Source organism: Neopelma chrysocephalum, unplaced genomic scaffold (assembly GCF_003984885.1).
Source record: "Neopelma chrysocephalum unplaced genomic scaffold, ASM398488v2 Primary Assembly neopelma1_24, whole genome shotgun sequence".
In the NCBI taxonomy this organism is placed as follows: Eukaryota; Metazoa; Chordata; class Aves; order Passeriformes; family Pipridae; genus Neopelma; species Neopelma chrysocephalum.
This window is the reverse complement of record NW_020897693.1, coordinates 36,173,580-36,199,464: the sequence shown is the minus strand read 5'-3', so window position 1 is coordinate 36,199,464 and position 25,885 is coordinate 36,173,580. Positions and strand designations below refer to the sequence as shown.

General features: G+C 38.4%; 1 protein-coding gene across 27 annotated transcripts in view; it reads right to left on the bottom strand.

Annotated features, from left to right (window-relative positions):
* NRXN3 (neurexin 3) overlaps nt 1-25,885 on the bottom strand; it is a 1,019,488-nt gene that overhangs the window by 139,017 nt on the left and 854,586 nt on the right. The gene's annotated exons all lie outside the window — the stretch shown is intronic.

Genomic DNA, 25,885 nt, shown 5'->3' with positions numbered 1-25,885 from the left:
CACGCAGTGCCTAACCAATAACACAGTCTTCCATAGTATTTTCCCAAAACTTTCCACCAGGTACTGACTGAAAGAGAAGAGCAGGCAAATCCCAGTGTATTAGGCACAACACTTCTTCCTACAGCTCCCCTCATGTAGTTCAAGCAACAACCATATTCAATGACCTTGGATTGTAAAATACACGCCCAGAACATCTTCACATTAGATATCCGCATTTAATACTACTGATTTAAACAGTGCCAGAAATTCTCATCACTGTACAATATACAGTTAATGGGAATGTATCTTCAAACACTCAACAAGGAGAGGCACAGTATGCTGGTGTCAACAATTAGGAAGGCATATTAGGTGTACTGCACAGATCCAAAACTGGTGCAGAAAGGCAGAAGTAACATGTATCATATAGGAAGCCAACGCATTTGCTAGCCATCAGTACTATAAAATTGGCAAAGCTCTGCTGACGGTCTTAATAGAAAAAGCAAGGAAGAAACAACAACAGAGAGTAGATGGCCATACTGTATGCAAATATACCTTCTTCGAAAAAAACCTGACATATACTAAAGGGGTGCGAGACAATTATGTTATTGTTACTACCTTACATACGTGCTTGGTGGGCATAGGACTCCATCCTTCAGGGCTGTTACCCTAACTTGACTACATTTGCACTAGCAAATCTCAGCAATAAGAAAGAAACCTCTCCTCTTGTACTTGAGGGCCACCTCGGATTCCTCTCCTGGATTTACTCCTCTCTCCTGTTATCAAAACTCCTTTTTCTTAAAATGCCTGGATGTATTTCAATTTCTCAGAGAGGCCCTTTTTGATTCCTGCTTTACCTTACATTTCAAAGTTTACTCATAACAAAATATGCACCACAACTTCCTTGTATCTTCAATGCACTTCTTTTTTTGACATTTGTTTTCCTAACACCAAATCCCCTGGTATCAAACTACAACACTGTTATTAGAAAAGGAAAGCAAACAGTCTTGTAGCTGAAGAGGTAATGAATTGTAGTTCAACTATTTTAAGTTTAGCACTGCAACTATAAGCATCTTGGTTTTCCTCTCATTACAATGGTAAATTTTAGGAACAGCTTCATGTACTGCATGAAACATGGAGTCTCAAGCACTGTTATGCTTTGGATGGACGTTCCTTTAAGATATCAGTATCACCTTTCTTTTTATGCTGGAACATGAGGCAAGTGGATTGCTGCTCCCAGCAGATTCACAAACTCAGATGCCATTTGAAAACAACCAACCTTTCTTCTCTAATGTTACCCCAAAAATAAGAGAGGTTTCAGTGAACAGAGATTTATTTCAGGTAAAAGCATTGCTGGCACAGATTTACCACTTGATATGTGAAGTTATCTCCCAACACTGTTTTAGTGAATCTTTTGCTGGCAAGCATGTAATTATCTTTACTTGCGTAGCAATTAGCAAAGAACAAGTGATTAATTTTTCCTCAAAGACTCAAATACTATCTACTGACCAAGTAACCCAATACTGATATTGTGGTTTTGCAAGGTGCTGCCCTGTCATCAACCTCCTGGACAACCTCTGATACAGCTTTTTCAATCGCCATCAATACATCAGACTTCTTTTGCAAACTGTGGCTGCTCTAATAAGAGTCCACCTTGGTGAGCCGGTAAGATGAAGAGCTGCACCTTGTCTAATGGAAAAGATCTCCACCACCACAGAAGAGGAAGGGATTAAGAGGTATTCAGCAGAGTGAATTAAGCCCTACAGGCTTAGTGAGGCAAAGATTTCCTCACTTGCAAGTGGGGAAGAAGATGGTGGGAAGTTCAACTAATCTCCCCTGCAGAACAAGAAAATTTTTCTGATCTCTCCTTTGAGGAAAAGGAGATAGAGCCTTTCACCATTCCCTTTCCTGGGACTTGAAGAAAAAGACCTATTTAAAGGGCTAATGATAAGAGGGCAAACTGGGAAAGGGATAAGATTCCGGAAGTAAAGGACTGCAAACTGCCAGTTGCCTTTAGCCTGATGGAGAGAGGAGGGAAATGAGCAAACTGATGCTGCCGTCATCCTGAGCAGATTGATCACCCCTCCTAGAGCCAAGAGAACAGAGCCCTTCTAAAAGCAGTGTAACACTTTGTTGCAACTAAGAAATGCAAAAATTTGTCTAAAAAAAAAACAAATCAGAAAACCCTATGGGCCTGATGGAAGGCCTATTCCAGCTTTCTTCAGATCACTCCTGGGCAGAGATCTTTGTGACTCTTTAACAAAAATTTTCCGGACGCACATCTTTTAATATTCTTATTTGGACTGAGTAGAATCTTGTAATGAAAAAGGTTTTGTTCCAGTTATCAGGATAAAACACAATATAACACAATATGCAGAAAGTAGGGCTATTGAAGCCAAACTACACACACAGACTTCAAGATACAGTTTATTCATGGTATTTTATATCTCCAGGGCACCAGACACTATGAAAAAAGCAACAATTAGTTTATGGATTTCTGGAAGGAAAAAAAAAAGTAAAATAAAGCACAAAGAAAATCCTCCGGTGAAGAACAGTGACCATGGACACAGGGGGTAAATCCAGGATTTATTTTTAACATCTCTTCTATTCTAGTTTCCTACACTACAACACCTCATTAAAAGCAGCTTTTACCAAGACCTACCTTCCTTCTAAATCTCGAAGACAAGCTTTACCATTAAACTTTAGCACTTCATGATGGACATGACCTTTCATTCCTTTCCCCACACATTCAGGTAGAGGATTTTCTTTCTACAATACAAAGGTATTGACTAGACCAGTAAGTATGTCACAAAGAAAGTTTACTTTAGAGTGACCACCTTTAAAGTTTATTTTGTAGTTACAGAAAAAAAATCCTAACCATACAGCAAGGAAAAAGGTGAATGCAGAGCCACAAAGAGCATACAAGTTACATGGTCTAAAAGAGCTCAAGAGAATTTAAACATTTAAGTGCGATTTTTTTCCTCTCTGTATTGGTATTTACTGGGCTGCCCCAAAAACTTTCCATGAAAAGACAACAATTAATTAATGTTTTTGAAATCTCGAAGAGACATCAAGTGCTGGCACTATATCTTGGAAAACGGAGAACCATTTTATTTATAAATAATGAGGTGAACTCAGCATTCAGTCTGTATTTTACTTCTCCTCTCCTTTATTTAAGGCTACTGAGCCAAATAGGATTTTTAAAAGTTTCTCAAGAATTTGACTCGTGTTGATTTGTCCCATAAAATTGCTGCCCTCAAAAGCCACATTACTGTTCTGTTGCTTACAGACTTTCTGGAGACAAGCTTCTGCCATGATGTCTCTAAGACTTCAGACAAGTAATTATGATCATATAACAGAATGATTGTAGATAAATTATAAAAACAAAAAAAAGCAAAGTACTTAAAAAAAAAATTGTACAAGACCTTCCCGTGACCTCTCTATTCTACTCAGGCTCCTGGCAACAGTTTGTCATTCTATGCATTGTTATCAAATATTTTGAACATTAATAAATGATACAGGAGCTAATCTACAGGATCAGGAAATCTGCAACTTATTGCTTGCCCTTAAGCATTATTTCACTTTGGGCAACCTTTTCTTTTACATTTTTTGTTAAACAGATTCTTCACCTGGGACAGAGGGGTGATAGTCACCTATCTTTCCAAGCTCTAAAAACCCTGCAAATCCAGACATATTTTACTTAAACATTGGCGATATCCTCACAATCCCAACCTTTCAGACCTGAGAGCAACTACAATTCAAGAGGAGCAGGTCCTAAGTTTTTCTCAGCTTCTACTTTCAGCTCCTCCAAAACCAACTCCTTTCCTCTGAAGGGATTTCAGGAACATTTCTGAGGTTTGACATTTTTGCAGGTATGTTTTTTTCTTTTGTTTCCCTTCATTCAAAGAGAACTAGAGCCTGTCTGCATGCAAATTGTCAGGCCTTTGCTTTCTCCGTGCTGTGCCTTTACATTCTGAAGGGATCTTTCTGTTGCAGATCAAGTAGAAAGAAAATAACATGGGGTTGGCAGTGGTTTTGTAAGATGAGCAGTTGGAGTGTGTCAGAGAGGACACATACATGAACAGCCACATGCACTCAGTTCTGAAAAGGGCTTTACCATTAGGTTTTCTTTTTCTTAATCTAAGATTCAAATAATCCACACTGAAAGTATATGTTTGTTTCCTGCATGCAGACAGCATTTCATTTCAAAACCTGAGAGAGAAAACTCTGAGCATTAGGACAAATCCCACTCTCAGCTGCATCAATATGAATCAATAGCTATTTGTTGAAGAAACTCGATTCCTACTGATGCAAGTGAAAGCAGAGTTTATCCCAGTATCTTTATATTGTTTTGCTTATTTTTCTGGAGATAAATGTAAAATTAAAAGTAAAGCATTTATAAAACATACCTGAAACCTGACTAGAATCCTGGGGTAACTGTATTTTCTCACACTCATTTTCCTTCATCATTTTTTAATAGTCATTACTGCACAGACTGCCTCCTCCTCCCACCCTGGCTGGTTCCAACATGGCTAGACATCAGCCCAAACCTGGCAGACAATACTCCTAGTTACTCCTTCCTGCAGATCACTGCTGATTTTACTGCTCTCACTTGAAAGCGATACAAGCTCTTTTAGTAATGTAAGTAATGTCACACTGTAGGAAGATTTTGTAAACTTTTTTTCCCCCACAAATGCCACACAAGTACACTTCAACTGTGCTGCCCTCTGAATTCAGGAAAATTGTTTTGTTTTCTTATAAAGCCAAGCATTGCTCTTCCTAGAATGACTTTCTTCTAACTTAGGCTCCTCACAGTTACAGTCTATGTATTTAAAAAGAGATTGAACTTCTATTTCTCCCTCTTTGGAATTGTTTTCACTTTATTCTTAAGAATTTATTTGCTTGATTTCCTTTGGGGTTTTGCTTGCCTGGTTGTTTTTTCTTTTTTGCTTTGCCTTAAACTTGATTCTGGATGTTAGTCTAGCTGAAGGATCCCTCACTTTTGGTGGTTTAGGGGACTTAGCACAACAGCGCTAAAGGGGGCAAGGTATCCAGGAGAGTCGAAGGTATACATGTATATTCCACAGAGGATATTCACTTATTACTACAACATCAAATCACTTCCTGTAAACTCTCACTGTCAACAATAACTCAGAAAGTTCTTTGCTTATTAGACTCACAGAATATGCTGGTCCACAGGGATCATCAAGTCCAACTCTTAGTCCTGTACAGGGTCATTCGCAAGAATCACACCATGTGCCTGAGAGTATCATCCAAATGCTCCTTGAACTCTGTCAGGCTTGGTGCTGTGACCACTTCTCTGGGGAGCCTGTTCCAGTCCCCAACCACCCTCTGGGTGAAGAACCTTTTTCTAATACTCAACCTAAACCTCCCCTGACACAACTTCAGGCCATTCCCTTGAGTTCTATCACTGGTCACAACAGAGAAGAGATCAGTGCCTGCCCCTCTTCTTCCCCTCACAAGGAAGTTGTAGACTGCAATGAAGTCTCCCTTCAGTTTCCTCCAGGCTTAACAGACCAAGTGACCTCAGTTGCTCCTTGTATGGCTTCCCCTCAAGTCCCTTCACCATCTTCATTGCCCTCCTTTGGACACTCTCTAGTAGCTGAATATCTTTCTTATATTGCAGTGATCAAAACTGCACACAATAGTCAAGGTGAGGCCACACCAGTGCAGAGTAGAGCAGAACAATCCCCTCTCTCAACCGGTTGGTGATGCTTTGCCTGATGCCCCCCAGGACACAGTTGGCCCTCCTGGCTGCCAGGGCACTGCTGACTCATCTTCAACTTGCTGTTGACAAGAAAATAGTAAAAAACAGCATTGTGCTTAGAGGACTTTTCTGGGCTGCAACTAGAACTAAATGCACAGCTGGACAGATCTTTCCAGTATATGTGTATCAATGGATTTAAGAAGGGGAAATATTAGACCCTGTGTTCAGCACAGAGTATAAGGCAGTTAGTTCTACTCCTCTTCGGCTGGTCATATTTAGTACTGTTTTTAATATCACTGAGAGGTAAGTCTGAAATCAGGATTAAATATGTACAAAACTCTAGAGCTGGGTAAAGGGAAAGCTTATTGGATGAAGTCTTGCTTTATTCAAATAATAGTGGAAGGGAAGGAATGGTTAAGTACAAGTATGGCCACCTTGGTAAATATGATAATCAACAAAAGCATCAAATGCTCTTAAAGAAATGACAGGCACTGAAGCTCACCTGACTTGGAAGCTTTTAATCAGGGTGCCAACACTCTACAGTTACCTTGAAACAAGAAAAAACGTTGTTAAGGGGAAAGGAAGTACACAGGCCAGCTAATTTTGGCTGATTTTTGAGGGCTGTTATAAGGAACAGGAGGTAATTTTTTGTTATATACTGCTTGTTACAGCTTCTTTAAGGGGCTAAACCAGATCTACTAAATGCCAGTTACAAAGCTATTTATCAGAAAGAATGACATGCATAGAGGATAAAATAAATAGAAATTATTACCCTTTGGGGGCATGGCTTTTAAAAGAAGCAATTCTCAGAGATACATAATTTATAAGGCTAAAAAGGACAATTGATATAATCTAGACTCCTCTAAAATTTTATATGAGGCAATATATCTTGTCTGAATTGATTCTTTGTTAAACTATAGGACATATTTTAGAGCAACACTTATTTGTGATTTGAACATTTAAAGCTGAGGAAAGAAGCCTTGGATTCATTGCTGTTGCTTCTTTGATGAGATTGGCCCAGTGCTGAACATGGTCAAAAAGGCAAGTGGAATGTCAAGAATTATAATGAAAAGGAACAGTGTACAAAAGGAAAATCTATTATAATTTAATGGTGGATCTTTGACTTTAATTCTTGAACACAGTACACAGATCTCAAAAACAAAAAAGAGGAGATATAAAAAGCTCAAAAAAAGTATCACACTTGAAATTGAGTATACTTAGAATCATAAAAAAGCAATGATTCAGCACTATTTCTTTATAACTCAGTGTATTGGGCCTGGCTGAGATGGAGTTCATTTCCCCATAGCAGCCCTCACAGTGCTGTGCTTTGCACTGGTAGCTAGAAAGGTGTTGACAACACACCAGTGTTTTGGCTACTGCTGGGCAGTGCTGGCACAGCATCACCGCTGTCTCTCAACATTCCTTCCTTCTCCCATCGAGGGCAAGATTCTGGGAGGGGACACAACCAGGCCAGCTGACCCAAGTAACCAAAGGGATATTCCATACCATATGACATCAGCTCAGATATAAAAGCTAAGGAAAGGAGGAGGAAGGGGGGGAATTTGTTCTTTACAATGGCTACCGCTCCGCGTGCTGAAGCCCTGCTTCCCAGGAAGTAGCCAAATATTGCTTGCATACTCTTTGCTTCTGTGTGCACAGACTTTCACTATTGCTTTAGTAAACTGCCTTATCTCAACCTACAAGTTGTTTTTCATCTTACTCTCTCTCTCTCACCTGTCCAGCTGAGAAGGGGAGGGATAGAGCAGTTTTGCTGGGACCCGGCACATAGCCAAGATCAACTCACCACATTTAAGGAACTACAAATATATAATAAAATCATTTTGTAATTATGTTTAAGCAAAGAAAGTACCTTCTGAGAAAGTACATAACTGAATTGTGCCAGTCACTGTCACGGGATTTTTCGGATGCCTAAGATACGCTCAAAAATAGACAAATATATGGGAAGAAAGTCAATCAAGAGCCATTGAATACAACAATGCAAATATAACCTTCTGCTCAGTACTTCCCGAAAAGCAGATATTTTAACTTTTACTTGCTATACTGAAAAACCATCTAGCATCTTACTTCTATACATGACTTGCAAGTCTGTGTTCAAGCCAAAATTTTCTTGAAGGTTCTTACTGATTCTTGTTCATTTTATGAAGTGGCGAAACACTGAAACTGAGAAAGATTAATGAGAATCTAATCTTTTCCATTGAATGTTTACAAAAGGTAGTTTAGAGAAACATTTGTCAAGGCCAGGCTGCTGTATTTAGTCCTGCCTCAGAGCAAGAAAATACTAAAGCGAAAGCAGATGACTTAAGGTTCCAGCTTCATCTTTCCATGACTGCAAACCCCTCTCCCCAGCTTTATAGTGCATAAGAGAAAACTATCCAGCTCTCTGAGTTTCTTATTTGAAAACAGGTTTTCCAATCCTTCATTTAAAATTCTCCATGGCCCTGTAACTCCCTTAATTTACTTATACTTTTCTTCAAAAGTAGGTACCAAAATTTTTTAACTTTAGTTTACAGAAATTAGAAAATTACTTGTTTTTTATGCTCAAAGACCACATAATGTCTTTTGGCCACAATCTTACCACGGGGTTCATATTTGAGCCTTCTTCACCATGGCCAACAGTCTAATTCAGGAGTGCTCCCTGGGAGTGTTCCTTATATGGAAAGATGATCTCTACCCTTTGTTTTGAGATACATTACATTATTTAGCTCAAGTAGAATGTATACCAGTTTCCTTGTTAAGAGCTTAGCAGGCTTTCCAAATTGTCTTTCTTTTTGTCAGTTGACTGTTTATGTGCGACATAGACTGCAATATAATACTTCTTTAATGGCCCGTACTACAAGAAATTGTAGCACAGCAATACAGTGCTACTAAAGCATGTCTTACCCTTTTCTGTTCTTGAAATTTTTTTTAACCAAACACCTTTGCAGTATTACAGAAATAGAGTTACCAGTGGGATGTGAAATTGCCATTCTCTTGCTTTACCTTATCTCCTTCTCTCCCATCGTCTTTCCCTCTTTCAGTCTTTGCCTTTTGTCTAATAAAAGTTTCTTTTATAAACAAAACTACCCTGAAGACAAGTCAAAGAAAAAACATGGACAAGAAGCTCAATTCTGTGACAATTCTACCAGGGTCAGGAGTGATTAATTATGTACAACAACACACACAAAATATTTCAGCCAAAGAAGAGATATGACATACAGAAGCTGCTTGTTTATTTCAGATCAGACACCCTACACCAGGTAAGAGCTTTATGTATCTCTGCAGCTTTTTAGGTAACATTAATACATAATATCATCAGAAATACACCTAGGAATTAATTTTGTACCACAAGTTTCCATATTTTATGTAAGGTGATACTATTAGTGCAGCATGAGATCTTTCAAATTTTAACTCACTAATAGAGGTAACCAAGACTAGTTAGAGTACATCGCTGAAAGACAGAAAAGATTTCTGCTTTTATCGCTGTTCTGCTGTACCTTGAACGAGCCACTTTCATTTCTCTCCCTCCAGTTTTTCTTTTCATACTATGAAGTCACAGGCTTATCAAACAGTATGTTTGTATATTATCTGCCACACTGGAGTCCTGGTATCCAGTGGGGCCTCCAGATGCTATTGAAGTATAAATAATTAATATTAATTAATATATATACGTATATAATAACTAATATGTAGTTGCTCTTATAACTGATGCCTGCTGAGCCTAGTAATCAGCGATATTCAACAGTCTTAAAAGGAAGGCTTGCTTCCATGCTATTCAGCGTCTAGGATGGTGTACTCATATAAATCTTTTTTCCCATGAGCTAGGTGAGTACCAGTACACTGCCAGTCAATTACCAAGCACTAAAACGTTACAAGAAAAACATGCAGGTGTGTTTAGGCCACACAATTTGCAGAAAGCAATCGTTATTACACAGCTGGTGGAACTCCAGCCACTAGTCTACTAATCCCACTCGAGTACAGATATCATAATGCAAGTAAAGAAATAGAAATTAGCAACATGCTGATAAAGGGCATTTCCTAGGGAAAAGAATGCAAAACAAATTAAGGAAGTGATACCTGTCTATTGGTTCCCTAGAAAATACATTATTCGGAGGGTTAATTTTTTTCCCCCACATTATAATATGCATCATAAAAACTTGCCCTATCTGATGGTGTGAACTCCAACTATAATTAGAATTAAAAATTCTGACAGTGTCTTTTGAAAATATAAATCGTATATGCTGGAAAGTTTTGTGAAATGATACCTTTTAGATATGATTCTGGACTAGAGCAGAAACAGGAACTATTCTGGATGTTGACGTCAGCTTCCGTTTCTCTAGAGGACTGAGCCAATGCATATTGTGTGCTGCATTTTAAACTAAAAGCATGCCCAAGCTGCTGCACTCCTCCAGCATTACAGAAGTTGGCTGATGAAAAGCAGGCCTTTACCTTTATGTTTCTAAGTGCTGCCATGCAAACAAAACAAAAATATGACCAGCTGCTAAAATGTCATATCCACTCAATAAAGAAAGGACTGCAGTAGCAAGTCAGATTGTAGTAGGGCACAGGAACAAGCAACTTGCTCCAAAGCAGAGATCTTCCAGGAGAAAATATGTCCATCCATCTCACAACATCTCCCTTGGAGTTTTAATCCATCTCACAACATCTCCCTTGAAGTTTTAATCCACTGGATAACATTGCTAATAATTTGCGCTGACAGAAGCTAAAGTGGCAGTTACACTGGTGATTTGAACCTGTCTTCACATCAGGTATTCACCAAAGCCTCCCTATCACTGCCCTCCTCAGCTGCACAGGGAAAGAAAATATAACAAAAGCTCATGAGCTGACATAAGGGCAGGGGGAGATCACTCACCAATTACTGTCACAGGCAAAACAGACTCGACCTAGGGAAATTATTTTAATTTATTACCAATCAAATCAGAGTAGGATAATGAAAATTAAAATCAAATCTTAAACTACCTTCTCCCCAGGCCCCCCTTCCTCCTGGGCTTAACTTTACTCCCAAACGCTCTACCTTCTCTCCACAGCCTGCCTCACCATAGGCTCTAACACGGGCTCTCTCACACTGCCATTCCCCCTTTTAAACTATGTTATCACAGAGGTGCTACCACTCTCAATGATGGCCTTGGCCTTGGCCAGCAGCGGGTCTGTCTTGGAGCTGACTGGCATTGGCTCTGTTGGATATGTGGGAAGTTTCTGGCAGCTTCTCACAGAAGCCACGCCTGTAGCTCCCCCCCTTCCTCCAAAACCTTGCCACGCAAACCATATACACAAAATATGGAATTAAGATCTCATACTTACAGGCTGCGTAGAGTAAACCATGTACCTTAACTACTAGGTTTCCTTACCAAGAGCATTGGTACAGTTGTGAGATGTCAGTGAGCTGAAGGCATAGCATATATCACTCAGTATAGCAACCAGGACTGTCTGTCTTGACCCATAACCCACAGAAAAGTGAGTATTTGTCAAGAAGATGGCATTAAAAAAGGACACTGCTGTCTGACAGGAAAGGTGATCACAAATATCAACTTGCCACCATCTAATTAACCCAAGTGCAGTAGATACAGAAATACAAGGGCTGAAGAGGCTTTGGACAAAATTATCTATTTAAACTTGGTTTTGCCTAGAGTATATTTGTTTGCAAACTCTCTTCTACCCTTAATCATAAAGACTACTGTAGGGTTTCAGTCTTCCAAAAACATGTGTTTGAAGATATTATATGACCAAGCACTATATTTTCCTTTCTCAGTGTTTTTTCTTTACAGAATTCTAATAGAGTAGAATCCTAATAGAATTTAACGCATGCAGGACCTATGTTCTATGTTCCTTTTGAAATCTATAAAACAGATTCCATGAACTGTATAATATCAATAGCCTATAGTAAACAAAAGTAGTCTTCCTTACCAGAAAAGCAAGAGGTTTGAGCTAAGGTTCAATAGGTCTCTCCAATCAGACAGACAATGAGGAAAATATGAGTATCTGTAAACATAAACAGTGCCTGAATTCAATAACTGCTTATTTCTAGCTTTTCAAAGCTTTTTTTTTTTAAACAGCAAATTTTTTTAAAGTGGTATAATGTAGCTTTTGAGATGTGGCTGGACTTCAGCATAAGGCTTTTCTAATCCTGAATCAAAGTGGTTTCCTAATATTTTTAATGGGAGTAGAAAATTAAAAATACATGAACATTGCAGTATAGGAAACTTATATTTCTACTGGAAATACTCTAATTACTCAAAATAATTTAATCCTCTGCAGATTCTATGACAGAGCACTACTGGGTAAGGAATAGCAGAATATTAGACAGAGATGGAAAAGGAGAAGAGAAGCGCATAGTGCTTTGAACACACGCTCACAAAGGAGGCCATCAATACCATCTGCATGTTGGAAAGCAGAGACAAAGATAAATGACTTGCCAAAACTTTGCAGGAACCAGGAGATATTATAGGAACAGACCAAATAAAATGTCCTTTCATTCTTAAAACACCACCTTGTAATTTACATTACCTTGACTTTGCTACCGAAGAACATTTCAAACATCCATGGTTAACATACACATAGGATACAGTAACTGCTAAATAAATTCACATAGAATTTACCCATTTTCCTTGACAGCCCTTTTATCTAGGTCAATGAATGTTCTTCATTGATCCAGTGTTGGGGGATGTCTGTCTAGTATTTTGTGGTGCCCATTTCTAGGCCCTTCAACCTGTGCACCTCTGCCTCCAGTGTGGCACTTGGCCCCTCCAAGCCTATAGGCATTTTTTCATTTATCTTCACCAAAAGTCAAAAGGCTGCACATGAAACTTGCTGGAAACAGTACCTTACACCAAGACTCATTTTTCCTACAAGGATGAGAATTTTATTGAATCCAAATGGACCTCTGGGGAAAAGTTACAACTTGTCAATTTGCATATTTATTTTGTGTTGTAGAATTTGCTTACTGTAAAGTTGTTTGGCAAAGTGGTATCACCTGAGCCCCCTGCCAAATTTGTATTATGTTAGTTAAATCAGAACTCCTGATGTCAAATTGAAACTTGATTATTGGGAATGGATGTCATAAAAAAAGCTGAAGTACTTCCAGGACTAATTTTTTGGCATACTAGGTGTGGAAAGGAGAAGTGAGTAAGAAGAAGGTTAATGTCACAATTTCAGCTTCTGTACCTCTTCCTGATATCTTCTCCTCTGTACATTCCAGGAAAAAGCTTAATCCTAGTGCCATCCCAACCCCCCTTAGATGATGAGTGTCCTCTACATTGTAAATGCTTTGAAAAGAGTGGGAGACAAACACAAATGAATTTAGCATGAGGATGGATTCCTTGACTCAGCCTCCCTCTCCGTATGGCCACTCATTCTTTCATGTTAGCTTCCACGTGAAGAAGCTGTTTTATCAGGCCTGCAGGAAGGGACAAAGGACCACCTTTACAGATAACCCCCCATTTGTAAATCATTGTAACTACCATTAGGAAAAGGCAGCTCAGAGCATGGGAGATAAGATCAGTACAAAAACAGCCCTAAGATGTCCATTCCTTGACCAAGGAAGAGTTTGGGGGTTTTTTTAATGAACTGAAACAGACAACAGGAATTTAGAGCTACAGGACTGTTATGATTTAGACTATACTGTTTGTGCTTACATACTGGAAGGAAAAATTTTCTTGCCTTTGTCCTGCACTCCATGATTTGGCAACACTCAGTAAATATTATCCAAGCACAAGAACAGAGTTCCTCTCTTTATTCATTATTTTGTCAGCATGCTGCTGAAATTGGTAGGTCAAACCCTGACATTTCTATTCAGGAGAAAGCCTTATAGAGGGTCCAGATCTGAAAAAGGATTTAGCTTGATACTGTATGTTCAGGACAAAATAATATAGTCTTTAAAAATCAGATTTTAAAGAACTGCCATTTTGTTTAAAAAAATAAGAGTAAGATGTGCCATATGTCATCTTTTTGCAATGATACAACTATAGCCCCAACTCTCCATCTTTTCTCCTTCCTACAAAATCTATCCACCTGACTAGGTGATTGGGAGAGACAATTAAATTGTAACAGGCTAATCTTGTGAAATACAAACTGAAGGGGCAATAAGGGTGATGGATGTCTGTGGCCAGCTATTACGACTGTTGTCTGTGACTGCTCTTCATGCAGATGGAGGGCAGTATTGGCAGCATATGGTATGGGAGTTTGGGCTTGGAAGGTACATACTGCAGATACTGATAAAAGGAATAAAAACCAAAGCAGCATGGTGGTTAGCAAGCCAGTCTGACAGAATGAATTGCTGATCACCTTCCTCATTTTTGCAACTCTACATCTTACCCACATCTATAGGATCACACCTCCACTCCTACAGCTTGCTTTTTAGCTCTGCCTGCAGAGAGGAAGCCGAGAAGCCTTAGCTAGAAAGGGGCTATAGCCAATAATCATTCTGGCAGATGCAATCAGGCAGCTGGGGTCAGTTGGTGAGGCTGGCATAGGTAAAAGTCTCATCAAACACTATGAATCCCTTTTGTTCCTTGAAAAACTTAACTTACTGGATAACTAAGTTCTTTAGAAAACAATCACTTGGGCGCTTTGGTTGCTGGGACACACAGAAGCATAAGGTAATGGAGATTAGCAGCTGTTCCTAGAGCGAGACTCTCACTACAGCTTCAATGGTAAGGCACACTGCAGTGCAGCATCTCAGGCCTCGAAGAATAACAGAATACCCTGCATATCACAGAGTCACCTGGCCACTTCTGCCACTGAAGCCAGTGTTTTAATCTTTTGCACTAACTGGTACCTAGTTTCCGATGCGGTTAAAAGATTTTTTTTTCCTCTTGAACAGTTTTAACACTAATCCTGGACAACCTTTCTTCTCACACGGTTCTCCCTCTTGCCATACCAGAGTCTGGACTTGTTTCTTCTCAAAGTATATTCCCAGTTTCATTCCTCTTGGCATCTTTCATCCTTTTCATTTAAGAGACCTAACTATACTGTAACCGGAAGTGGTTTCTCTGCAGTCTGGTAAAATCTCAGAATGATTTCACTGGACAGATTGTCATACATTTTCTGAACATTTACATTAAAAGAGAAGAAGCTGGTTTTCACTGACACCCTTGATAAGTAACCATTGACTAGATAATTAAAAATTACCTGCTTTCTCAGCCTACTGATGGGTCTGCCTATGCCCATGCATGATAGTGTAAAGAGGAGTCATATCCTTTCAATATCTCGCCTACACTTATGCTACGGATAGCCCATGATCTTCAAGAACTTTTTAAAGGGCAACTACCAGCCAGTTCAGTAGAATCTTTAGTGTCAATTTAAAAATATGCCATGGAAACATAGAATGGGTTGGGTTGGAAGGGACCTTAGATATCATCTATTTCCTGTCTTCCCCCCACCCCCCATAAGCAGGGACACCTTTCACTAGACTAGGCTGCTCCAAGTCTCATCCAGCCTGACCTTGAACACCTCCCGGGATGGGGCACCCACAATTTCTCTGGGCAACCTGTTCCAGTCCCTCGCTCCCCTCACATTATATAATTATATAATAATCAGAAATTATATAATAGTGAAAACAGAGCCATTTACCTCTTTCTTATAAAAGCACTGGCTTTCACAGACAAAACAAATGCGCCTGAGGACAATGCACACCTTCGGGATTCAAAAGATTATTTTGCAAATTGATAGATAATGCTAGGGACACAGCCTTGTCAGGTTATAAAGAAAACACCAACAAAACAAGGGAGACCATATGTGTATGCATGTGGGACCACTTCAGGAAAAGGAAAAAAGGAATTCTGGCATGGATTCCCTGTGTTCACAGCTATCACGTATTCTAGTTTTAGTCATTTTACAGTAGGAAAAAGATGAGAAAAATAAAACAAAACAAAATAGCATGTGTCTGCTTTTTGCAATAGTCCTGTTAATCTCTGTGGAATCTCACTGCTCCTCTAAATAAATATCACTATCCTCAAATTGCTTTGTACTTCATTACAATATTAATAATTGAAGACTCTACTTCAGAAAATGAATACAATTGGTTTGGAATTAGTAATATGAAGTTTAAGCTGATCCACCAAACATTTTTCATACCCTCATACCAAAAAAGAATTAAGTACATGACATAAGTGAAAGAAGCTCCAGGGAATTCATGCAACACCAACCCTCATGCAGAGATAACCTATACTAGTGCTAAAGGACGGATAAAACAAGCAGATTGCAGGTCTCTATCACGAAATCACGATGATCTTTTTTCACACAGCAACACAAGTTAGCCTAATTGCAGTCTCCCTAAATAGATGGGTACAAATGCCAGCCTGAATGCACCGCAATTTCCTGTGTCACAGTTCTCAAAGTTTCAGAAGGGTTTGCACAGCTTCTCACTAACAAGCTTCAAACGCTAACAGCACTGTCCCAGTGTGGGAAAGGGGACCATCAATAACTGGACAGAATCCTTCAGGGACCATAACAGCTGGTTAGAAATTTCAGGTTTGTTTAAAAAAAAAAGGTATCAAAGATTTTAAAAAATCTGCACCATGCTGGCTTTTAAACTTCCCAGATTTTTCTGTAGTAAAATGAAAAATTAATAAAATTAATTAAAAAATGACAGTGGCTTTATTTAATTACTGAAATTTTGTTAGAACATTTGAATTTCTAGACATATAACTTATTCTTCCATTTTGTATTTATTTTAATCCTCCCTTTTCCTTTGAAAAAAAAGAAGGAAGCAGAAAAGATGAAAAATGAGATAAAGCAGAAATGTTCTTACCATTTATAAACCTAAACTTTAGATATTTATTTTATCTGAAGACACAATTTTCTAATACAAACAGCAACATTAGCTTCAGTGGAAGACGTTCAAACTCTAAAAATATGTCCAGATAAAAACTTGCTTTATTGTGTTTTTAATTTATTTTGATCTTGCCTAGACAATGAAATATGTGGGTTTTTCAAATTGAAATTATATGCAGAGCATAACCACTTTTAACTGGTAACTAATGGGGCCTACTATTATCTTAAAAAAGATACATCATTACCTTCTAATTTTGTATACAATATTTACTTAGTGCGATCATGGCTATTGCTAAAGAGATTGGTCTTCCTTAAGCTCCCTGCCAAACGTTGGGAAGTGTTATCTCAAGAGAACAATAAGGAGAATCACTATCAAGGGAGATAACACTGTGGTCCTTTTAATAAGGACTTTTCTTGACATTGAAGTACGTGTTATATGGTGGCAAGTGAAAGTTTGTTGAATATCATTTCTTCAGGCAAAATTATTTGAATCTTGTATTGTTTTGGTGTTTTTTAAAAATGCATTTATCATTCCCTTTTACTATCACATACTTTCTTCTTTCAAGTAGAACTGTTTGGGGATGATTTTGTTTTTAATATTGCATGTTAAACATGGATGCAACCCGAATATAGTGGGTTCAGTATCACATTCAGTGGTTAACAACTCTGCAACCTTAAAGGTGGTATTGGAGGCATGCACTTCCCCCAGCCTTCAGAGCTATATTTTTTCTTTCTTTATGAGACTAGGTAGGTGGTTTCAAGAAGAAAAGGAAACATGAAAACCTTGTCCCCTTTTCTAGTAAACACTTCTCCAACAGAATGATCTGAAATGGGAAGGAAGCATGAAAGAGGCTTTATTGTTTTTATGAGAAAGGTTAATAGCAAGAGCTGCATTCAAGAAAGAAAAGAAAAAAATGGTGAGGGAAATAAAAAAACCAGCAGCTATGTCTCAGTCTGGATTAAAGCAAGAGAGGGAGCTGTGCCAAGTGTCTCCTCATTTTTCTGGATAATTTTATAGACATGAAAGATACAATACTTAATTAGTCTCTCTCCCCCCTTTTCTTTTTTTTAAATTATCCAACTGCATGCAACAAACAGCAACGAAAGCTCTCTATGTGGTATCCTTGCTAGCCAACGAACCTTCTGAAAGGAAAAGGAGTGAGATTCAAACCCTACAACACATTCTCTTTTCATGTTTTCAGGACAGATGGCCAGTAAGGAGTTCTAAACTATTCTTGGTGTATACTAAAAGCAGACTGGTTTTTGAGGAGTTGCAACTTTTCCAACCACTATCACCTGGGCTAAGACTCTTAACTCATTTGCTGGAGACTATCAAACAGCTACAAAAGAATGGGCATCTTCTTTTATTACCTGTGTGGATTGAGTTCAACGCTAACTAGAAATTTAGGGCATTGTTTAATCCTGGCACCATTCCTTTGACTTAAGTGATGTATATCTAGAAATACATTTGGCTTGAAAACTGTTGCTTTAAATTGATCCTCTGAGTCTTCTTAAACCCTGTTAACAGTGGAAGATTGGGTATCCTGCATTATTTTCTGAGATTTGCCTGTGGTTTATTTGCAAAAGCCACTTTTCTATCATTGCATTGACACACAAATGAAACCTGCACTTAACCCTGCCACATTTGCTAACTGAACACAAATCAAGGATTTCCACTCTTCATTGTCAAAAAGATGAACTATCTTCTGTCCAACTCAAATAGCCCTAGTATATCCAGATCAGTCACTTTCCAGAAGTGATGTAAGCCACAATACCAGGTCCTGACCACTAACGTCTCAGAACATTTCCCTCTTTTGACTATGGGTTTATGTGTACTTTTCTTGCTGTGACAAGCAATTTTGAGGAGAACAGTCTGCAGTTCCATTTGTGTATGTCACTTATAAGTTATAGTGCTTTTTGTCTTGTATACCAGGGTTTAAACAATAGTCTGAATTGCTCCTTCCTGAAGAGCCTCTCATAAAGCTATGAAAAGGAAAAATGGGGAAATAAAGGAGGAGGCAGACCCACAAAAGCATCAACACCGTGTACCAAAATACTACTGCTAGCATAGATCAGTGCCTCTACTGGATGTCTGAGATAGCTGGAAAAGAGAACAGACACAGTGACTCATGTTACTAAAGGTACAGTGCTTGTGATCAGAGCTAAGTTTCCTGGATTATTAAATCAGCAACTTTCTTGAGTGCTGAATTAAAGACGTTTGAAATGGTATTTCAAAGCTACAGTTGGTCACATTTGAGCATGCTGACCTTAACAATGTCATGTTAAATATTTTCTTTTTAATTAAGTTAATAGCTGAGCTCTGAGAATGCTTGGTTTTCACTACATTAATTTTACTATTAAACGGAAAATAAGATATAGAAACAGATTAGCAGAGCAGCACGACAAAAGGGCCCTCTCAGTTAGCCTGAACCATGACCACAATGCTCACGGACTCAGACCCATCAGTTTTTAGGGCTAGGCAGGCTGTGTGTGCAGGACGCCCAGACCTCAGGATTGCTCAGCACCCACATTCCAAAAACAGCTCATAGGATCGATCAGCATACACCCAATCTGACAGCCACGCTAGCTGGTCTCCACACAATACAAGTTAAGCTTCTGCATAGACACAGGTAAACATCTTTTTTAAGCAGTAGAAGGCCAGTTCTACAAGCTCCCTTTCTGTTGGCTGCTGGAGTGTTAACACTGAATATTCTTCAAGCATGATAAAGGGAAAACTTATGGATGCCAACAATAACTTAGGCAGCACAATGACCAACATTTAACCAGATTGCAATATGATACAACATTGCTATCATCTAAAATAATCATTATTAGGATTACTTAAATTTGAATTAAAAGCTAAAACTAGTAGTGCTATACAGAGACTTTTGTGATAGGAAAGTCTCAAAAAACTTAAAATACTTCAATCTAGGAAAGGTAAAAATTTGAAAAAAAAGCAAGAGATATATAAAATTATGTACAAAACTCAGAAGTTAAGCACTTTGATTAATTTTTCTGATTAATGGACAACTAATGAAACTAAGTTTTCCATTTACTTTCTTTTTTAACACAACACTTACTCACAATTTAGACCCATACTTGCTGCAAAATATTACTGAGACCATTAAATTAGGAGTTAAAATTCATACAGACAAAACTTTGTAAGGATGTAATTTTCTTTTCAAGAAACCAAGAATAAAGACTCTTGTGCTCTAGAGTATAAAATGAACTGATAATGCTTAGAGAGAACAAACAGGGAGCTGCTTCCTCTTCTTGTGTTGGCTTTGCTTGGTAAAAGTTACTGGTCTAGAAATTCCCTTCTGGAACAGATTGATAATACTTCCGTGTTCAAAATTAGCATTCTGAATATAGGAGCTCTTCTTAAAAGTTTTTATCATGGATTTGGGTCCTGTTTTCATAAGCAGTAAATGCTTAACCTGATTTTCAAAATTAGGCCCACTCATCTCAACTAATATCCACTGAAGAGAAGCTTTTTTAATCTTAATAGTTACTAGAGAAAAGCATCAAATGCTAAGAAAAGTAAACAGCTTCCCTCATGCTCTCTTTTTGAAAGCATCACATCATTCTTGCTTACAGAATTTATTACAGAGTAAATGAAGATTCTCATTGGATCTATTCTGAAAGCACCAGTAGCACATCACTGCTCACCATGTAAAGAGAGACAGCTGGCAGAGCATTTAGTCCAGTGACTGCAAAACAGCAAGTCATCTGTTTTTGTGAAGGAAGTAAGGTTTAATAAATCAGTTGGAGAGCTTCAGGTCAGAAGATCTTAATCCTATCTCTTATGTTGGAAGGGACTTGCTGTGTAACTTGCAGGAAGCATAATAGCATTTTTGCCCCAATTTCTTTCTCTTTCAAATGAAAATAACAATGTTTTTATTAAATGGGTGTAGACTGCTCAGAGATCCCAGAATCAGAGAAGTCCAGACAAATGCAAACTTCACCCAAGAATTGTCTGACCTCTTACTGAAATATTTACAGATATGTTTGCAGGCTGAACAGTTCCTGATAGCAGAGTCGCTTGTTTCATAGCTCAGTCCACCCATTCTGTCTGCAGCTGTTCTCAGGGGACACATGCAATCATCACATTTGGGTAATGGTGATAATGATCCCGTGTGCACTAATGAAAGACAAGTACATATTTCACTTTCTGTGAGGGTTGGTGCTTGGGCAACACGGCCTGCCAGCTGCCTCTGTCCACAGTACAACCTGTAATTTAGTTAACAAAATGAGCCATTTCAGAGATCAGTCATTATTCTGCCTGACTTTATCCATTTACTGTTGCTGCCAGTGATAAACCATAGTAGATCTCCCAAACAAGGCCTTTACTGCTGGAAAGGATGGAAAAATAATCAGAAAAAACAGAACTCTTACCCAATCTGATCTGCCTAGTCAGATCTTTTTACCATAATGCTGGAACAACTTCTCATCTCTAAGTTAAGCAAAAGTACCTTGGACATACAATTTATTCTCAATTTTGCACCTTTGTTTCCAGCTTCTTTGATACTTTACAAATTTTTGTGAAGTGTCTGTGGTCTGATCAGAAATTCTCATTAAAAAGCTCTTCCTGCTTTAAATCCATTATGTGTTTTCAAATCCAGATGGATGCTATGGTTCAGTTAGTTCCCTAGCCAGATGAACTTTCAGGAGTCAAACAGCTTCAGTGGCCATAAAGAAACAATGTTTGTCAATATCGATGTTTCCCCTCCCATTTACACAAAAGCTGAGGAAGGAATTCAGAATCTTTCACTGATTTAACTTTTCCCTCTGTTAATGGTATACCCAGATCCCTTTCCTAATCAGTAGTTGGAACACTGTTCACAGTTTAATATTAGTCAAGTGCAGAATGAAATTCTGAGCATAAATCTTTCCACATTGTGCTCTACAACTTCATGTTCTCATTCATTTTTCCCTTAGTATTTGGTTAACTTTTGGTACTGCATCCTCCCTTAATTCAGTTTCCATCTATTCCACTCTTGTGTCTCCATCAACAAAATAGACTTTGTCTCTTTGAGAACTGCAAAGATTTGCGCAAGAAGTAAGTGGGAAGAAAGGGGGCTTCAGAGCACTGGCAGAAGGGCCCTAATTCATTTTTTGAGAAGCCACTCAAGTCTCCCACTGTCACTGCTGATGAGGGGCATGTACACTCCCTGCTCTCTGAATGCAATCAACTTAGGTTCTAATGACTCTCCAGCTGATTTTAAATGTCTAGAGCCATAACCCAATCTCAAGGATTTTCACTTTGATCCTGCAAATGGTAACTTTAAAAGAAACTTTAACTATCTTCAGTCTGAACTTCACACAAATGTACTGCATTAGAGCACAAAAGGTGGAAAAGCGATGTTATCAGGTCTGGATTTTCCCTATTCTTATCACAGGAGTAATGACATGCTATCATTTAATGGGAGTGTTGTGCAGTTTACTTTGTAAATAGTTGTGAAGAGCTGCAATAGCTACTAAAAGATACATAAATAGTTAACTTACATTATTCACCAAATAAAATACAAACTGTGGTGATCCTAAAAACATTTACTTCTGTACTTAATTGTCATAAGGAAAGTCAATTTGCTAGCAAAATTATGCTATCATTCATACATTATCCTACAGAGTACAGCCACTATAGTAGTGGAAGGTAACATATAGACCTCTTTAGTATCTCTTTAATGAAACCTTACTTCATTGTCAGGCACTTTAACAGAAATAAATGTCAGAGGTTATTAAAATATGATAATATAAATCCAATACTCTTTCTATAAGCAATCAAATGTACTAGGACTCCTTGGATCTACAAAGATACAACAAAACACCAGATAAAAGAAAACAGGTGTCAGAATTTGAAAGGGCCTTTTAAAGAAGCGCTTTACCAAAAAACTCTATAAAAATCATAACAGGAGAAAAAGTGCTGTAAAACATTAAAAACTTATAAAAACACAGGAAACAGAAAGTAGGATCAAAATTATGGTTTTTTTTTTTCAATATGACAAAGAAAACAATGCATGCACTCTGCTTAAGGAGCCCTATCTCACATAATTGTCAGTGCTGTGGAAAAGGAGGTAAATAACAAAGAAACAAATCTGCAGCTGGCAAAAAACTTATTTATTTCTTAGTAGAAGCTCTATGAAAATTCTTTACACAATGGCAAATTAAATTTACTGTTGACAGAAGCAAAGAAATGCACACTGAAAATAACTAATAGCTACATATATACTGCTGAGTTCCAAATTAACTGGAAGCACCAAGAAAAGGGTCCCTGCGTGCGCATCTCAATCTGTCAAAGTCTAAACAGGAGATACAACATGGGATAAAGATCCTAAATGAGTGACACAGCAAAACTGCTCAGGCTGAAAACTTGAAATACTCAGGAATTTATTGTAAATTACTTTTTTTTTTCTGAAACCTCTGCTCAGTTGTTACCTATTTCTGATATAGGCAAATTTTGACATTAAAACTTGTCAGAAACTGAACAGTGGCAGAACATAAGTTTATCTGGGACCAAAACAAGAAATATCACTTAAAGGAACAGACTTTGAAAAATATTTCCACAAACATGTCTGATTGTGAGGAGACCCCTGTAGCATCATCAACCCTGGATCCTACAATATGTCCAGATGGATGCTGATTAGATGAACCACTGGCCCGAAGAATAATATTCACACCTATGGCATTGCAATGCAATCCAGTTTTGCCCTTGATAGTACTTTGTCAAGATGTGCATTGGCAAGGCACATATTCAACCTCCTTTTATTTTTTCATTTGATTACAAGGGAGTCATTGCTCAGACTCAACTCTTAAATCTTCCAGATTGTGACACATCTCTGATGGATGGATGATTCATGTCAAATGAACCAAAGCCATGCAAAGCCTTATATCAGTGCTGGAAAGATGGTCAAAGCACAAGCCAAGTGTATTTATTTCCAAGGGGATCCCATTCCAGGCAAGGCAAAAGAACAGCCGGCTTGGCTTTGTGGGCGATACAAACAACGGAGGCAGTATTCATGTTGCATAAAGTGTTTTGTAACAACTTGTGTAGCAGAGAATATGATCCAAAAGAGGGAAGGAACACATAGGGGAACAAAAAATTTCCAGAGATTTGGCAGTTTATCCATGGGTTAAATATATAAGATGTAAGAAACAGAAAAAGTATTTAAGGAATGGAAGCTACAAAAAAATTACTCCTCCCCCAACCCTGAGAGCTCCCTACTGACATAATTAGACTAAAAAACAAACCACACAGACAGGACAGCAAACTCACTTTGGGATATGGTCTAGTTTAAGTAGACATGGGGCTGCTAAGAGCTAAGGTAGAAGAGAGAAAGGCAAAGGGGCTCCTGTTTTTTCCTGACCTTGCTCTCATCACAAGCACTTGTACTTGTGCAAATCTCATGAGTTTTAAAATTTATTCCTTACCAGTGCAGGATCATTACATTTCTATCTGTCCCTGCTGGGACAAAAATAAGGTCAATGTGTCACAAGCAAGATGATCTCAGTGTGCAAGAAGGAAGAATATTACTAACAGGAAATCACTGAGCCACACATATCCCTTTTGGTCCTGCACACCATGAGAAGATTTAAAATTCAGAGATTAGAATGAACAAATAAAAAGGAAAGAAGGAAAGATTAATAAATACCCTTTCTTCACAGCAGTAGACATCTTGAGGTTCTTATTAATACATCTAAGAGATAGGGGAATGGCAAGGGGAGAGGATAAATAAGCCACTTAAGTGCCCTTAATCTAATGTCTATCTGTACATTCTCTATACATAACCCAGACCTGTTTGAAATGATCACCTGTTTGGTTGTCCTCTTCTGATCTGTGTTCTTCTCTGCAGAATGCACCAATCTAACCATTTACACAGTTTAAATTAAAAACAACCCGGTCAACCCAGTAAAATTATGATATGAAAAATTAGGCTTGGAAGACAGCATGGCTGTGTATGAGTTTAGCAGAGTGGGTAAGAAAGAAATAGGACATTTTGACACATATATATGTTGAAAAGAGAAAAAAAAGACTAATAGTAGGTGCAAACACCTTGTCTTCTCTTGCCCTGTCTCCATACTTTCATCCAACTAACTCAGTACTAAAGTACCGGAAGACATTTCACATTTCCTTAAGATCAACCTGACAGCTTACCAGCTGTTTCTGTACTCTTCTTCCCACAATGGCATGAGTAATCCAAAAAGTGTTCTCACTTTCTCCGCTAGCAGCATGGTTACCTGCTGTTCACTTCTCCTAGGCTATTCCCTGAGCAGCGAAGTACTATCTCTTTTATATGCCACTCATTTTGCAAACCATAGGGTTTGATATCATGTAAGAACAACTATTACCCCTATCTCATCCTAGAAGTTCTCATGCTGGGAAAACAGCTTCCCATCTCTTATCTCTAACATCACTGCCCCAAAGATATATTGGTCAATTTTTGGTGCTATTCCAGTGCCTTGGCCTGAAGAAGAATTTTATGGGCCACTATGTATTTCAGCTGCCTCCTTAAATAGTAAAAGAGCAAAAGTACAAGTATGGAATGAGATAAACATAGTCAGTTTGAGGGAAGGTCCTTATCTCTATTATAGGCACTTATTAGTGTCTATGAAGGAAAGACTAGCGCAACAGGCATTCAAGGGGTATGAGTCTTATACTCTTAAAATACAAAACCTTAGAAAAAATACTATAATAAAATCACTACCTAGAACTTGAGCCAAACCTTGCAGATATGTGTAACTTATCCTGGGTTGCATTGCATCACCTGAAGTCTGGAAGTCTGAAGAAAGTACATTTAGTGTCACAATCAATAGCTGGAAGGACACTTAAACAACAAGTGTGTCCCAAATTCTCTGGTGTCTCTTGTGGGCTAACACCTGTCATGCCCCATTATATGAGCCTGAGAAAATTTAAGGGTCCAGGATGTGTGCAGTCTTACTCAACAGAAATTCCCCCCTCTTTTTTAATTTTTTAAGGATATTTTTTCCTGTTACCTGGGCCATTCACTGGTTTCTGAATAATTGTGTCTGTGTAGGTAAAAGGCCTGTGGGATTTGTTTGCCCTTCTGGCAAACCATGTAAGCAGGTCCTAAAATGAAGAGCCAGACTTCCATTGTGTTTGCCAGAGCCATACAACTGGCCTTTTCGAAATGCTACGAAAACAGAAAGGGAGGAAAAGAAGGATGGAAGTGCTTGCCAAATGGCACCTCCTGTCATATGCGCACACTAGTCTAGATAGCCACTTGGGTGCAGAAGTAAAAAGCTATCAACACTGGGATAGAAACAGGCATCCAATTTCCCCACCCACACAGATGGAGGAAAATAGTACATCTCATTGGTAATGGTTTTCAGAGAGAAAGGGATACAAAGCAGGAAACAAAAGAGGATAGACTCCAA